The 12785-nt window shown below is 46.6% G+C and overlaps 2 non-coding genes across 2 annotated transcripts; both read right to left on the reverse strand.

Moving 5' to 3' along the window:
* Positions 1–10178: 10178 nt before the first annotated feature.
* trnav-cac lies at positions 10179–10251 on the reverse strand. The gene has a single exon. It is a non-coding gene; the product is annotated as a tRNA-Val (tRNA).
* Positions 10252–11138: 887 nt separating this feature from the next.
* trnav-aac lies at positions 11139–11211 on the reverse strand. Its single transcript has one exon. It is a non-coding gene; the product is annotated as a tRNA-Val (tRNA).
* Positions 11212–12785: the final 1574 nt, after the last annotated feature.

Genomic DNA, 12785 nt, shown 5'->3' on the forward strand with positions numbered 1-12785 from the left:
GCTATGCAATCTGGTTTCAGAGCTGGTCATGGGTGCACCTCAGGCACGCTCAAGGTCCTAAACGACATCATAACCGCCATCGATAAGAGACATTACTGTGCAGCCGTATTCATCGACCTGGCCAAGGATTTCGACTCTGTCAATCACCACATTCTTATTGGCAGACTCGACAGCCTTGGTTTCTCAAATGATTGGTTTACCAACTACTTCTTTGATAGAGTTCAGTGTGTCAAATCGGAGGGCCTGTTGTCCGGACCTCTGGCAGTCTCTATGGGGGTGCCACAGGGTTCAATTCTCGAGCCGACTCTCTTCTCTGTATACATCAATGATGTCGCTCTCGCTGCTGGTGATTCTTTGATTCACCTCTACGCAGACGACACCATTCTGTATACCTCTGGCCCTTCGTTCGACACTGTGTTAACCAACCTCCAGATGAGCTTCAATGCCATACAAACTCTCCTTCCGTGGCCTCCAACTGCTCTTAAATGCAAGTAAAACTAAATGCATGCTCTTCAACCGATTGCTGCCCGCACCTGCCCGCCCGTCCAGCATCACTACTCTGGACGGTTCTGACTTAGAATATGTGGACAACTACAAATACCTAGGTGTCTGGTTAGACTGTAAACTCTCCTTCCAGACTCACATTAAACATCTCCAATCCAAAATTAAATTGAGAATCGGCTTCCTATTTCGCAACAAAGCATCCTTCACTCATGCTGCCAAACATATCCTCGTAAAACTGACCATCCTACCGATCCTCGACTTTGGCGATGTCATTTACAAAATAGCCTCCAACACTCTACTCAACAAATTGGATGCAGTCTATCACAATGCCATCCGTTTTGTCACCAAAACCCCATATACTACCCACCACTGCGACCTGTATGATCTTGTTGGCTGGCCCTCGTTTCATATTCGTCGCCAAACCCACCGGCTCCAGGTCATCTACAAGTCTCTGCTAGGTAAAGCCCCGCCTTATCTCAGCTCACTGGTCACCATAGCAGCACCCACCCGTAGCACACGCTCCAGCAGGTATTTCTCACTGGTCACCCCCAAAGCCAATTCTTCCTTTGGCCGCCTCTCCTTCCAGTTCTTTGCTGCCAATGACTGGAACGAACTGCAAAAATCTCTGAAGCTGGAGACTCTTACCTCCCTCACTAGCTTTAAGCACCAGCTGTCAGAGCAGCTCACAGATCACTGCACCTGCACATAGCTCATCTGTAAATAGCCCATCCAATCTACCTCATCCCCATACTGTATTTATTTATTTATCTTGCTCCTTTGCACCCCAGTATCTCAACTTGCACATTAATCTTCTGCACGTCCTACCATTCCAGTGTTTAATTGCTATTGTAACGGCTTTCTTCCTGGGATGAAGGAGAGGACCAAAATGCAGCGCAGTTAGTGTTCAACATGTTTAATTAAACAATAAACGATGAACATTAACAAATAACAAAATAATAAACGTGAAAGCCGAGACAGTCCTATCTGGTGCAGAACACAAACACAGAGACAGGAAACAACCACCCACAATCCCCAACACAAAACAAGCCACCTATATATGATTCTCAATCAGGGACAACGATTGACAGCTGTCTCTGATTGAGAACCATATTAGGCTGAACATAGAAACAGACGAACTAGACACACAACATAGAATTCCCACCCAGCTCACGTCCTGACCAACACTAAACAAGCAAAACACATAAGAACTCTGGTCAGGACGTTACAGTACCCCCCCCCCCCCCCCCCGAGGTGCGGACTCCGAATGCACCCCTAAAACTCGAGGGGAGGGTCTGGGTGGGCATCTGTCCGCGGTGGCGGCTCCGGCGGTGGACGAGGACACCACTCCACCACTGTCTTTGTCCCCCTCCTTAGCGTCCTTTGAGTGGCGACCCTCGCCCACGACCTTGGCCTAAGAATCCTCCCCAAGGCCCCCACATGATTTAGGAGGTAGCTCAGGACAGAGAGGTAGCTCAGGACAGAGAGGTAGCTCAGGACAGAGAGGTAGCTCAGGACAGAGAGGTAGCTCAGGACAGAGAGGTAGCTCAGGACAGAGAGGTAGCTCAGGACGAATGGCAGCTCCGGACTGAATGGCAGCTCCGGACTGAGTGGTAGCTCCGGACTGAGTGGCAGCTCCGGACTGAGTGGCAGCTCCGGACTGAGTGGCAGCTCCGGACTGTGGGGCAGCTCCGGACTGTGGGGCAGCTCATGACTGGAGGGCAGCTCATGACTGGAGGGCAGCTCATGACTGTGGGGCAGCTCATGACTGTGGGGCAGCTCATGACTGTGGGGCAGCTCATGACTGTGGGGCAGCTCATGACTGGAGGGCAGCTCATGACTGGAGGGCAGCTCATGACTGGAGGGCAGCTCATGACTGGAGGGCAGCTCATGACTGTAGGGCAGCTCATGACTGTAGGGCGGCTCTGGCAGCTCCTGACTGGCTGGCGGCTCTGGCAGCTCCTGACTGGCTGGCGGCTCTGGCAGCTCCTGACTGGCTGGCGGCTCTGGCAGCTCCTGACTGGCTGGCGGCTCTGGCAGCTCCTGACTGGCTGGCGGCTCTGGCAGCTCCTGACTGGCTGGCGGTTCTGGCAGCTCCTGACTGACGGACGGCTCTAGCGGCTCCTGACTGGCGGACGGCTCTAATGGCTCGGGACAGACGGGCGGCTCTGAAGGCTCGTGGCAGACGGATGGCTCAGATGGCGCTGGGCAGACGGATGGCTCAGATGGCGCTGGGCAGACGGATGGCTCAGACGGCGCTGGGCAGACGGATGGCTCAGACGGCGCTGGGCAGACGGATGGCTCAGACGGCGCTGGGCAGGCAGGCAGTGCAGGCGGCGTTGAGCAGACGAGCAGTGCAGGCAGTTCAGACGGCGCTGGACAGGCAGGCAGCTCAGACGGCGCTGGACAGACGAGCAGTGCAGGCGGCGTTGAGCAGACGACCGACTCTGACCTGCTGAGGCGCACAGTAGGCCTGGTGCGTGGTGCCGGAACTGGTGGTACCGGACTGGAGACACGCACCTCAAGGCTAGTGCGGGGAGCAGGAACAGGGCACACTGGACTCTCGATGCGCACTATAGGCCTGGTGCGTGGTACCGGCACTGGTGGTACCGGGCTGAGGGCACGCACCTCAGGGCGAGTGCGGGGAGAAGGAACAGGGCTCTGGAGACGCACTGGAAGCCTGGTGCGTGGTGTAGGCACTGGTGGTACTGGGCTGGGGCCACGCACCATAAGGCGAGTGCGGGGTGCTGGAACTGGAGGTACTGGGCTGGGGCGGGAAGGTGGCGCCGGATATACCGGACCGTGCAGGCGTACTGGCTCCCTTGAGCACCGAGCCTGCCCAACCTTACCTGGTTGAATGCTCCCCGTAGCCCGTCCAATGCGGGGAGGTGGAATAACCCGCACTGGGCTGTGTAGGCGAACCGGGGACACCATTCGTAAGGCTGGTGCCATGTACACCGGCCCGAGGAGACGTACTGGAGGCCAGATATGTAGAGCCGGCTTCATGGCACTTGGCTCAATGCTCAATCTAGCCCGGCTAGTGCGGGGAGGTGGAATAACCCGCACCGGGCTATGAACACGTACAGGAGACACCATGCGCTCTACTGCGTAACACGGTGTCTGCCCGTACTCTCGCTCTCCACGGTAAGCCCGGGAAGTTGGCGCAGGTCTCCTACCTGACTTCGCCACACTCCCCTTTAGCCCCCCCCCAAGAAATTTTTGGGTGAGCCTCTCGGGCTTCCAGCCGCTCTGCCTTGCTAGCGCCTCATAATGCCGCCTCTCCGCTTTAGATGCCTCCAGCTCCGCTTTTGGGCGGCGACACTCCTCTGGCTCTGCCCAGGGTCCTTCTCCGTCCAGAATCTCCTCCCATGTCCATTCCTCCTTGAACCACTGCTGCTGTCGCTGCTGCCCGTTAACCCGCTGCTTGATCCGGGTTTGGTGGGTGGTTCTGTAACGGCTTTCTTCCTGGGATGAAGGAGAGGACCAAAATGCAGCGCAGTTAGTGTTCAACATGTTTAATTAAACAATAAACGATGAACATTAACAAATAACAAAATAATAAACGTGAAAGCCGAGACAGTCCTATCTGGTGCAGAACACAAACACAGAGACAGGAAACAACCACCCACAATCCCCAACACAAAACAAGCCACCTATATATGATTCTCAATCAGGGACAACGATTGACAGCTGTCTCTGATTGAGAACCATATTAGGCTGAACATAGAAACAGACGAACTAGACACACAACATAGAATTCCCACCCAGCTCACGTCCTGACCAACACTAAACAAGCAAAACACATAAGAACTCTGGTCAGGATGTTACAGCTATATTGTAATTACTTTGCCACCATGGCCTATTTATTGCCTTACCTCTCTTATCCTACCTCATTTGCACATGCTGTATATAGATTTTTATACTGTATTATTGATTGTATGTTTGTTTATTCCATGTGTAACTCTGTGTTGTTGTATGTGTCGAACTGCTTTGCTTTATCTTGGCCTGGTCGCAGTTGCAAATGAGAACTTGTTCTCAACTAGCCTACCTGGTTAAATAAAGGTGAAATACAATAAATAAATAAAAAATGTATGTCGTTATGTGCTTATGTCTAGATGCTATCCTGTCCTGTTCCATGTCCATGCTAATTAAATGTTCACTCCCTGTACTTGCTTCTCGTCTCCAGCGTCGACCCTTACAATGTGTCTATGAAGGCTGAGAATAAATAAAAGGATGACAAATATGATTCTGGCTCAGTGGGAGTGAGATTTTTGGAGAGAATGGATCCTTGCCTTCTGGCTGATCCATATTTGGTGTCAGGTTGGATGGAGAAGCCCTTACGGGAAAAAACATGTTTTGCACATGTGAAATCACTTCACATGTGATGATGATATTTCACATATTGTCACATCATCACATAACCTTTGTTGATTAAATTTTTCGCTGGCTACTCATCCGTTGTATAACCCAACAACAGAAGTGCTTCCCTAAAAGCTGCCTGGGTTTAAACAAACATCTTCTCTTTTCAGAAAGGGACAGAATAGCAAAGTCAATTTTTTAACTCCTTGAATATTATAGGCTGCAGCTCAGCTTCAGAATGTCATAGACAGGAATCAATATATCCCCATATGCTTCGGAGTCACGTCTTTCGCGGGGATTTTGGAGCTTGTTTCTACCATAAGGCATCACCGATTTGAGCATTGTTATAGAACGCTTGATATAATTTGGATATGTTTCATGTATTTCTTTCAAAATATATAGCAAACAATAGATATCCTTTTTGCCCTTTCCTTACTCAATTCGAGCCCTGGTTTTAACCAAACACACCAAGCCCTTCCCAGACACGGAGGTATTTAATCAGTGCATTGGACAGTATTGAAGTATTTGGCTACACCGACATCTACGGATAACACAATTGTGTCTGTTAAACAGGTAAGCATACCACTTTTTTTGGAATAGGAAGAAATAGGCTCCAATTATATATGTAATTCTATGATTATGCCCATACATTTTTTTTGGTGCACACGTGCACATATAGGAGGCCCCTTACCAGGTAGAAGGGAATTTTACTTTAAAAACCTTAGCACTAGGGGCAGTTTCCTGAATTGCCGGATGACTGACGTGCCCAAAGTAAACTGCCTGTTACTCAGGCCCAGAAGCTAGGATATGCATATAATTGGTAGTATTAGATAGAAAACACTCTGAAGTTTCTAAAACTGTTAAAATCATTTATGTGAGTATAACCGAACTGATATGGCAGGCAAAAACCTGAGGACAATCCATCCGGAAATTGTTTTTTTTGAGGTCACAGGCCTTTTCAATGCAGGCCTATGGGATAAACAAAAAAATAGGTCCCAGATTGCAGTTCCTATGGTTTCCACTAGATGTCAACAGTCTTTAGACAGGGTTTCAGGCTTGTTTCTTGAAAAATTAACAAGTAGTTGTAGTTTATCCAAGGTGTTCTCAGGTAGACTCAGGTAGACAGGTAGACTTTTGGTGTGCATGAACGAGGGCGCGCTCTTCATTATTTTCCTTTTCTATTGAACACCGTTCTTTCTGTCTGAAATATTATCGTTTATTTACATATTAGGGTACCTTATATTGATTAGAAACATTGTTTCACTTGTTTAGACGAAGTTTACTGGTAGCTTTGTGGATTCCTTTGTATGCATGTTGAAGGAGTGGATTACTGAAATCAATGGCACTAACTAAACAGACCTTTTGGATATAAAGAAGGACTTTATCAAACAAAACGAACATTCATTGTGTAGCTGGGACCCTTGGGATTGCAAACAGAGGAAGATCTTCAAAGGTAAGCGATCTATTTTATCGCTATTTGTGATTTTTGCGACGCCTGTGCTGGTTGAAAAAGTATTTTGATGTGGGGCGCTGTCCTCAGATAATCGCATGGTATGCTTTCGCCGTAAAGCCTTTTTGAAATCTGACAACGCGGTTGGTTGGATTAACAAGAAGATAAGCTTTTAAATGATGTAAGACACTTATATGTTCATGAATGTTTAATATTACAATTTTGTCATTTGAATTTGGAGCGCTCCAGCTTCACCGGATGTTGTCGATTTTGATCCCGCTAGCGGGATCTGAGCCCTAATTAACCCCTGCATCGGAGAGTTACAATGTTGCTTTCACTATGTAGCCAGCTGCCTATAGTAGGAAACAGAGTTTCTTACTTATAATATGACACCTGTTATCACACATGGCACGATCCCACAATTGTTACAATAAAATAACAGTTTTACATAACATATTTCACAAATATTTTAATATTTGTGTAGAACTGTAAAAAAGAGTGAGAATTTGAGCTTTAGAGTGCTTTAATGGGCCTCATTTCACTGGAGCAGTGTAAAATAAGCTTTATGTTAATGACCCAGCCTTAACGAATTTAATTTATTTACACATCGAATTTGATTGATCAACATCAGTTTCAGCATTTATTTATTTTGTCTCTGCCTAAAGTGGTCTCTCCTCTTCTTTGGTACTGCATTGCAGTCAGCGATGTTTTCTCTCGGTAGCTGTCCATGGTCCAGAAATCAAATCATCTGAGAGAGACAGAGAGAGATAGAGAGTGAGAGAGCGAGATTAGGATGTAGTCTATTTAAAATAAAATAAAATACAAAGTAAGCAGGTGATAGATAATTGAGTAATGATCAACGCTTACCTTTTATTCAGACAAGTTGACTCGCCTGACATTCCTGGCAGCAAAAGCATGCACTGCTTCTTGGAGGTTGAGTAAGCCAACTCGTGCTCAATTGATATGGTGGCAAGTCCATTGAGTCTCTCTTGACTCATAGTAGGACACAGGTAGTTCTTGATGAGTTTGAGCTTGTAGAATGTGCACTCTCCACTTGCCACTATCACCGGGAGTGTGAGAAGAACTCTCAGGGTAACAAAGGCATTGGTCCGGATATGTCCGGATATGTAGCCCAGTGAGTCGAGTGGTTTTGCCTCAATGTCCAGTCTCCTGCTCAAGACTTTGAGCTCATTACACAGATCTTTTGCGTCGATGTCCCTGGAATCCCTGTACGTAAGGGCCCTCTCCAGTGTTGCACAGTCCCTGGTAAGTGCTGCAGTGTCCATGCCCTTGATGGGGATGTTGTACAGGATGCTGAAAACACTGCTGTGCTCTTCAAGCTGCGTAAAGCGCTTGTTGACGGACTGGATAGTAGAATCAAGAATGTGATTAAAGAAATTTACTTTGAATTTCTGCTGAGGGTCAGTCACAGACTCATCCTTTCCCTCATAGCCAAACAGACTCCTTTTCTTCCTGGGACGGACCGTGGGCTGCACTGGGAAACAGGGCTCAATAACCATCTTCTCTGCAAACTCTTTTGGCGCTTGCTAATGTGCCAGCGAAAGCTGCACCAGAGCGGTAGTCTTGGAGGAATACTCAGGTTGAGTTCAATTGAGCCACTGCTAGTGAAAGGTTAAAACTCACCGCCTGCAAACTCTTACTGGTGATGATCACTTCGAACAAGATGTCATACCAAAGACCACTGCGCACACGAAGCCAAAGTTGTTCATCTTGGCGGCAATGCTGTTTGCCTCCAACATTGTTTTAGCACCACAGCTGTCTGTGAGTTTTGTGTCGGTGGCGATCGACAACAGGGCATCATAAATCTCCCCGAGTTGGTAACGCACAGGTTTCACAGTCTCCACCCGGCTCTCCCATCTCGTAGCGCTGAGGGGTTTCACCGTGAGTCCATCTTTTACGTGCTCTTTCAGCACGTCCCAGCGGTGTGTAGATCCGGATACGAATTTATAAATCTCTTGGATGGTGTTAAAAAAACTCAGCCACCTCCAAGCAACACGATGCTGCATCAGAGAGAACCAGGTTCAGCGAGTGAGCGCTGCATGGCACAAAAAAGACCCTCATATTGATATCCTGCACTCTCTTTTGAACTCCGTTGTGCCTCCCTCGCATATTCGGCCCGATGTCATACCCCTGCCCTCATGTTTTTGTAGTTTTGAGATTAGTAACTCGGTCATGCCCGCCCTCGTTACGTCAAGCAGTTCACTAAACTCCAGGAAGTGCTCTCTCGTGTGCACTGACCCATCATCATCGGTTGAAACAAAACACACCACCATGGTCATCTGCTCTGTTTTGCGCTTGTCTGATGTGAAGTCCAAAATTATATACAAATATTTGGCTGCTTTTAGCTCAATGCACAATGTCTAATAGATCTCTTGTGCCAGCATGTCAATAATTTAGTTCTGAATTATTTTACCGAGGTAGTGCTCATGTGTTTCTTTGGAGTGCACTCTCCTTACATGCTCCTTCATGATTCCATCAAAGATACCCAGCATTTCCACAAACTTCATAAAGTTCCCATTATTTGGCTCGTTCAGCCTGTCGTTGGTCCCACGTAACGCAATGTTCTGGGTGGCCATTACGCGTATCAGGGCTATGAGCCTCTGCAGCACCTACTGTCAGTGGAGAGTCTCTCCGTCAATAGCCCGTTGGGCATGGGCATCGATAGTTTGCTTGGACACCAGCCTGATCTCCAGCTCCTTCCAGCTCTGGAAACTATCTAGGTGGTCTTGTGACTTCTCATGCGAGCTGAGGAGGTGGCACAGATTCTTCCAGTTTCGGTTCCATCCTTGACCAGCACAGGTTTGCACTCATGTGAAAGAAATTTGCAACAAAAACAGAAGGCTGCATCGTTGTGATTGGAATAGACAAGCCATGGTCTCTCCACTCTCTCCCCGTTCGCCATCCTCCTATTGTAGTGGGACACCAAAAACTTTCGTTGCCCCTCATCTCTTGTGAAATTCCCCTCCTTATCCTGATGTGGCCCAGCCTGCACGAACATATCCCATAAAGATCCATTCATATATTTTGGCCACTCACCGTGATCTTTTATGTTTTTTTGTCAGGGAGTCGGATTTAGCAGCAGCACCACCACTGTCATCGGGGATGGGAAGCGACGAATCTGAGTCCGTGTCCAAGATAGTATGGACTTTGCCGGTATTGTTTGGAGGTGTGGCTAGGTCTGGTGCAACCACCTGTTCATTTCTAGCCAGAGAGCTGTCATCGTCTGTGGAAGTGCATGGCTCGGACTCCTCCGGTTTGCCCTCTTCGCTGCTAGAATCAGCAAACGGTGGCTCGTTTTCTCGGCGAATTAATGGCCTGTCCTCGGAGGCTTGTCATTCTCCACACTGGCTGATGGCCATTGCTGCACGGTGATAAATCTCAGCAGCGAATTTCTTTGGTTTAGAGATTGTGCCTCTTTTCACAAGCATATATGCTTTCTGGTAGTTTTTGTCTTTTAGACATGGTAGCAAATTGTTTCAAATCTATATAGCTTATCTTTTTTTTTTTTTTAAATGGGGACCCCAGAAATTCTGGAGGAAAAAATGCACATTTTTACAGGGGAGATGAAGTTTATAAAATGACTGGCTGGGGCGTGGGACAGTGGATGCGCATTTATAAATCTAATGGAACCGCTAACAGGCACTACCCGCAGAATGCTGGGACGGTGGTGCTTCAACTCCATGCTATTAACCAATTAGCACCCAGGATCCGAACAACCTGTTTTATAACATTGCATTGCCTCTGGTTATTGAAAGAAATGTCTTAGACTGGTCTATTTATGTATCTGTAGGCCAATGTATTTGTTTAGTTTTTTATCAGTTATCACCCTATCTGTTTTATTAAAATATGTTTCCGCCCAGTTTCGAACCGGGGACCTTTCGCGTGTGAGGCGAACGTGATAACCACTACACTACGGAAACCACATCAAAAGCAGTGGAAGTCATGGAAAATATTAGGAATGCCCACAAGTCTACTGCCCATAATATCCCAAATAGAGTACCACAGTAAGAGCCATAATAGACATAAAAACTAGTGGTCAAACAGGGAAATGGTTCCAATCGTTTTTCCACCTTCATGTTCCCCACAGGGGATTTAAAAAACACTTAAAATAAGGGCTGTGTTTCTTGTAGGCTTACCCTGGCATGGTAACCGTGTAAATCTCTCTAGGAGAAGGTGACTTTTATAAAAATGTTCGCCTGTTTTTACCCCCCCAAAAATTAAATGCCAATTAACTGCCAATGTGGCTATCATAAAGAACTACAAATGTATTATTTTAAGTGTTTCTAAAAATCCCCTATGGGAAAAATGAATGGCTGAAAATCGGTTGGAACCATTTCCCTGTTTGACCACTAGGTTTTATGGGTATTATGACACCTCCACTGTGGGGCTTTTCCCAGTTTTATTTTACAATTTGTATCATGATAAATATTAGCCACTATCGGGAGCCACCGTCAGTAACACCCGCATACATTTATTTTGGCATACTTTCATTCCGTTGACCTTTCTTTAATCTGTCACATCCTTGTGAATTGTTCCTGAGGGTTGCTAGCATTAGTGGATCATATTAAGCTAACGTTGTGCAATAGTTTGGGACATGTAGCCTATTTGAATCATTATGGAACTCAGACCACACGTAGCAGGAATTTATTCAGAGCGCCCAAGCTAGCCACACCTGCAGAGTGCGTTTACGCGACTTAAAAAGGTACGTCTGAGAACCAAATACTGAGAAGTGCGTAGGAAAAGCATGAATTCCTATATTGGGATCGAGCCCGAAGTGAAAAGGCTTACTGTCGAATTTGTTAAAACGTGTTTCCGCCCGGTCTCGAACCGGGGACCTTTCGCGTGTTAGGCGAACGTGATAACCACTACACTACGGAAACTGAATGAGTGCAATACTAAGGGCGTGACTCACCTTGGCTGGGTGGGGCATTTATCGCTCTCAGAACCTAATGAAATCAGAAATTACTTTGTCCATTAATTAAGCAATAAGGCTTGAGAACCCGGGAATTATCGTGTGAATAACTCCTAAATAAGGGCTGATTCACCGTAGGGATGGTTTGGCTGGGCAGCCGGCTCTTGGAAGAGTCTTGGTGGTTCCAAACTTCTTCCATTTAAGAATGATGGAAGCCACTGTGTTCTTGGGTACCTTCAATGCTGCAGAAATGTTTTGGTGCCTTTCCCCACATCTGTGCCTCGACACAATCCTGTCTCGGAGCTCTAGGGACAATTCCTTCGACCTCATGGCTTGGTTTATGCTCTGACGTGCACTGTCAACTGTGGAACCTTACGTAGACAGACAGCTGTGTGCCTTTCCAAATCATGACCAATCAATTGAATTTACCACAGGTGGACTCCAATCAAGTTGTAGAAACATCTCAAGGATGATCAATGGAAACAGGATGGACCTGAGCTCAATTTCCAGCCTCATAGCAAAGGGTCTGAAAACGTATGTAAATAAGGTATTTTTTAAATATTTTTTTATGAATAAAAACTATATGTTATCGCTTTGTCATTATGGGGTATTGTGTGTAGATAGATTTTATTTAATTTAATCCATTTTAGAATAAGGCTGTAACGTAACAAAATGTGGAAAAAAGTAAGGGGTCTGAATACTTTCCGAATGCACTGTAACTATGCGGGCTAGCTACTTTTCCTTTGCTAGCCAGCCAAACTACGGAAATTACCCAGGGCAGCTGTCTAGGCCCCTTAATTTTAAAAACCTTTACTAACAACATGCCATGAGCTTTGAGTAAAGCCAGTGTGTCTATGTATGCGGATGACTCAACACAATACACGTCGGCTACTACAGCAACTGAAATACTTAAAGAGCCGTAGTTAGTTTCAGAAGGGGTGGCAAGGAATAAGTTAGCACTAAATATTTCAAAAACTAAAAGCATTGTATTTGGAATAAATCATCCACTAAACCTATTGTAATGTGGAAATTGAGCAAGTTGAGGTGACTAAACTGCTTAGACTAACCCTGGATTGTTAACGGTCATGGTCAAAACATATTGCTAAGTAGCTAAGATGGGGAGAAGTCTGTCCATAAAGTGCAGCCTTGCCTTCTTAGCAGCACTATTAACAAGGCAGGTCCTACAGGCCCTAGTTTTGTCACACCTGGACTACTGTGGAGTTGTGTGGTCAGGTACCACAAAGAGGAACTTAGGAAAATTGCAATTGGCTCAGGACAGGCAGCACGGCTGGCCCTTATATGTACACAGAGAGCTAACAATAACATGCATGTCAATCTCTTCTGGATCAAAGTGGAGGAGAGATTGACTTCATCACTACTTGTATTTGTGAGAGGTAGAGACATGTTTAATGCACAGAGCTGTCTGTTTGAACTACTGGCACACAGCTCAGACACCCACGCATACCCCACAAAACATCCCACCAGAGGTCTCTTCACAATCCCCAAGTCCAGTACAGACTCTATGGGAGGCGCACAGCACTA

This window comes from Salvelinus namaycush, chromosome 11, assembly GCF_016432855.1.
Source record: "Salvelinus namaycush isolate Seneca chromosome 11, SaNama_1.0, whole genome shotgun sequence".
Lineage (NCBI taxonomy): Eukaryota > Metazoa > Chordata > Actinopteri > Salmoniformes > Salmonidae > Salvelinus > Salvelinus namaycush.